Source organism: Euprymna scolopes, chromosome 25 (assembly GCF_053919585.1).
Source record: "Euprymna scolopes isolate OS-2025 chromosome 25, ASM5391958v1, whole genome shotgun sequence".
In the NCBI taxonomy this organism is placed as follows: domain Eukaryota; kingdom Metazoa; phylum Mollusca; class Cephalopoda; order Sepiida; family Sepiolidae; genus Euprymna; species Euprymna scolopes.
This window is the reverse complement of record NC_136506.1, coordinates 54,563,288-54,568,706: the sequence shown is the minus strand read 5'-3', so window position 1 is coordinate 54,568,706 and position 5,419 is coordinate 54,563,288.

Sequence of the window (5,419 nt, the reverse complement as noted above, 5' to 3'; positions counted from 1 at the left end):
TAACTAATGGAAATGAATAACTAATGGAAATGAATAACTAATGAAAATGAGTAACTAATAGAAATGAATAACTAATGGAAATGAGTTACTAATGGAAATGAATAACTAATGGGAATGAATAACTAATGGAAATGAATAACTAATGGAAATGAATAACTAATGGAAATGAATGACTAATGGAAATGAATAACTAATGGAAATGAATAACTAATGGGAATGAGTAACTAATGGAAATGACTAACTTATTGAAATGAGTAACTAATAGAAATGAATAACTAATGGAAATGAATAACTAATGGAAACTAGTTACTAATGGAAATGAATAACTAATTGGAATGAATAACTAATGGAAATGAATAACTAATGGAAATGAATAACTAATGGAAATGAATAACTAATGGAAATGAATAACTAATGGAAATGAGTAACTAATGGAAATGAATAACTAATGGAAATGAGTAACTAATTGAAATGAATAACTAATCGGAAGGAGTAACTAATGGAAATGAGTACCTAATGGAAATGAGTAACTAATGGAAATGAATAACTAATGGAAATGAATAACTAATGGGAATGAGTAACTAATGGAAATGACTAACTTATTGAAATGAGTAACTAATAGAAATGAACAACTAATGGAAAGGAATAACTAATAGAAATTAGTTACTCATGGAAATTAATAACTAATGGGAATGAATAACTAATGGGAATGTATAACTAATGGAAATGAATAACTAATGGAAATGAATAACTAATGGAAATGAATAACTAATGGAAATGAATAACTAATGGAAATGAGTAACGAATAGAAATGAATAACTAATGGCAATGAGTTACTAATGGAAATGCGTAACTAATGGATATGAATAACTAATGGAAATGAATAACTAATTGAAATGAGTAACTAATGGAAATGAATAACTAATGGGAATGAATAACTAATGGAAATGAGTAACCAATAGAAATGAATAACTAATGGAAATGAGTCACTAATGGAAATGCGTAACTAATGGATATGAATAACTAATGGAAATGACCAACTAATTGAAATGAGTTACTAATGGAAATGAATAACTAAGTGAAATGAATAACTAATGGAAAAGAGTAATACATGGAAATGAGTAACTAATGGAAAAGAATAACTAATGGAAATGAATAACTAATGGAAATGAAATACTAATTGAAATAAATAACTAATGGATATGAATAACTAATGGAAATGAATAACTAATTGAAATGAGTAACTAATGGAAATGAATAACTAATGGAAATGAATAACTAATGGACATCATAACTAATGGAAATGATTAACTAATGGAAATGAATAACTAATGGAAATGAGTAACTAATGGATATGAATAACTAATGGAAATGAATAACTAATGGAAATCACAACTAATGGAAATGAATAACTAATGGAAATGAATAACTAATAGAAGTGAATAACTAATGGAAAAGAATAACAAATGGAAATGAGTAACTAATGGAAATGAGTAACTAATCGAAATGAATAACTAATGGGAATGAGTAACTAATGGAAATGAATAACTAATGGAAATGAGTCACTAATCGAAATGAATAACAAATGGAAATGAATAATTTATGGAAGTGAATAACTAATGGAAATGAGTAACTAATAAAAATGAATAACTAACGGAAATGAGTTACTAATGGAAATGCGTAACTAATGGATATGAATAACTAATGGATATGAATAACTAATTGAAATAAGTAACTAATGGAAATGAATAACTAATGAGAATGAATAACTAATGGGAATGAATAACTAATGGAAATGAGTAACTAATGAAAATGAATAACTCATGGAAATGAATAACTAATGGAAATGAATAACTAATGGGAATGAATAACTAATTGAATTAGTAACTAATGGAAATGAGTAACTAATAGAAATGAATAACTAATGGAAATGAGTTATTAATGGAAATGCGTAACAAATGGATATGAATAACTAATGGAAATGAATAACTAATTGAAATGAGTAACTAATGGAAATGAATAACTAATGGAAATGAATAACTAATGGAAATGAATAACTAATGGAAATGAACACTAATGGAAATGAATAACTAATAGAAATAAATAACTAAAGGAAAAGAATAACAAATGGGAATGAGTAACTAATGGAAATGAATAACTAATGGGAATGAATAACTAATTTAAATGAGTAACTAATGGAAATGAGTAACTAATAGAAATGAATAACTAATGGAAATGAGTCACTAATGGAAATGCGTAACTAATGGATATGAATAACTAATAGAAATGAATAACTAATTGAAATGAGTAACTACTGGAAATGAATAACTAATGAAAATGAGTTACTAAGGGAAATGCGTAACTAATGGATATGAATAACTAATGGAAATGAGTTACTAATGGAAATGCATAACTACTGGAAATTAATAACTAATTGAAATGAGTAACTAATGGAAATGAATAACTAATGGAAATGAATAACTAATGGAAATGAGTTACTAATAGAAATGAATAGCTAATGGAAATGAATAACAAATTGAAATGAGTAACTAATGGAAATGAGTAACTAATAGAAATGAATAACTAATGGAAATGAGTTACTAATGGAAATGAATAACTAATGGAAATGAATAACTAATGGAAATGAGTTACTAATGGAAATGAGTAACTAATGGAAATGAATAACTAATGGAAATAAATAACTACTGGGAATGAATAACTAATGGAAATGAATAACTAATGGAAATGAATAACTAATGGAAATGAATAACTAATGGAAATGAGTAACTAATGGAAATAAATAACTAATGGAAATGAATAACTAATGGAAATGAATAACTAATGGGAATGAATAACTAATTGAAATGAGTAACTAATGGAAATGAGTAACTAATGGAAATGAATAACTTATGGAAACGAATAACTAATGGAAATGAATAACTAATGGAAATGAACCACTAATCGAATGAATAACTAATGGAAAGGAATAACTAATGGAAATGAGTAACTAATAGAAATGAATAACTAATAGTAATGAATAACTAATATAAATGAATAACTAATGGAAATGAGTAACTAATGGAAATGAGTAACTAATGGAAATGAATAACTAATGGAAATGACTAACTAATGGACCTGAATAACTAATGGAAATGAATAACTAATTGAAATGAGTAACTAATGGAAATGAATAACTAATGGGAATGAATAACTAATGGAAATGAGTAACCAATAGAAATGAATAACTAATGGAAATGAGTCACTAATGGAAATGCGTAACTAATGGATATGAATAACTAATGGAAATGACCAACTAATTGAAATGAGTTACTAATGGAAATGAATAACTAAGTGAAATGAATAACTAATGGAAAAGAGTAATACATGGAAATGAACAACTAATGGAAAAGAATAACTAATGGAAACGATTAACTAATGGAAATCAGTTACTAATGGAAATGAATAACTAATGGAAATGAATAACTAATTTAAATGAGTCACTAATAGAAATGAATAACTAATGGAAATGAATAACGAATGGAAATGAGTTACTAATTGAAATAAATAACTAATAGAAATGAATAACTAATGGAAATGAGTTATTAATGGAAATGCGTAACTAATGGATATGAATAACTAATGGAAATGAATAACTAATTGAAATGAGTAACTAATGGAAATGAATAACTAATGGAAATGAATAACTTATGGACATCATAACTAATGGAAATGATAAACTAATGAAAATGAATAACTAATGGAAATGAGTAACTAATGGAAATGAATAACTAATGGAAATGAATAACTAATGGAAATCACAACTAATGGAAATGAATAACTAATGGAAATGAATAACTAATAGAAGTGAATAACTAATGGAAAAGAATAACAAATGGAAATGAGTAACTAATGGAAATGAGTAACTAATCGAAATGAATAACTAATGGGAATGAGTAACTAATGGAAATGAATAACTAATGGAAATGAGTCACTAATCGAAATGAATAACAAATGGAAATGAATAATTTATGGAAATGAATAACTAATGGAAATGAGTAACTAATAAAAATGAATAACTAATGGAAATGAGTTACTAATGGAAATGCGTAACTAATGGATATGAATAACTAATATATATGAATAACTAATTGAAATAAGTAACTAATGGAAATGAATAACTAATGAGAATGAATAACTAATGGGAATGAATAACTAATGGAAATGAGTAACTAATGAAAATGAATAACTCATGGAAATGAATAACTAATGGAAATGAATAACTAATGGGAATGAATAACTAATTGAAATGAGTAACTAATGGAAATGAGTAACTAATAGAAATGAATAACTAATGGAAATGAGTCACTAATGGAAATGCGTAACTAATGGATATGAATAACTAATAGAAATGAATAATTAATTGAAATGAGTAACTACTGGAAATGAATAACTAATGAAAATGAGTTACTAAGGGAAATGCGTAACTAATGGATATGAATAACTAATGGAAATGAGTTACTAATGGAAATGCATAACTACTGGAAATTAATAACTAATTGAAATGAGTAACTAATGGAAATGAATAACTAATAGAAATGAATAACTAATGGAAATGAGTAACTAATGGAAATGAATAACTAATGGAAATGAATAACAAATTGAAATGAGTAACTAATAGAAATGAATAACTAATGGAAATGAATAACTAATGGAAATGAGTTACTAATGGAAATGAATAACTAATGGAAATGAATAACTAATGGAAATGAGTTACTAATGGAAATGAGTAACTAATGGAAATGAATAACTAATGGAAATAAATAACTACTGGGAATGAATAACTAATGGAAATGAATAACTAATGGAAATGAATAACTAATGGAAATGAGTAACTAATGGAAATGAATAACTAATGGAAATGAATAACTAATGGAAATGAATAACTAATGGGAATGAATAACTAATTGAAATGAGTAACTAATGGAAATGAGTAACTAATGGAAATGAATAACTAATGGAATCGAATAATTAATGGAAATGAATAACTAATGGAAATGAATAACTAATTGAAATCATAACTAATGGAAATGATTAACTAATGGAAATGAACCACTAATCGAATGAATAACTAATGGAAAGGAATAACTAATGGAAATGAGTAACTAATAGAAATGAATAACTAATAGTAATGAATAACTAATATAAATGAATAACTAATGGAAATGAGTAACTAATGGAAATGAGTAACGAATGGAAATGAATAACTAATGGAAATGAATAACTAATGGAAATGAATAACTAATGGAAATGAATAACTAATGGAAATGAGTAACTAATGGAAATGAGTAACTAATGGAAATGAATAACTAATGGAAATGACTAACTAATGGACATGAATAACTAATGGAAATGAATAACT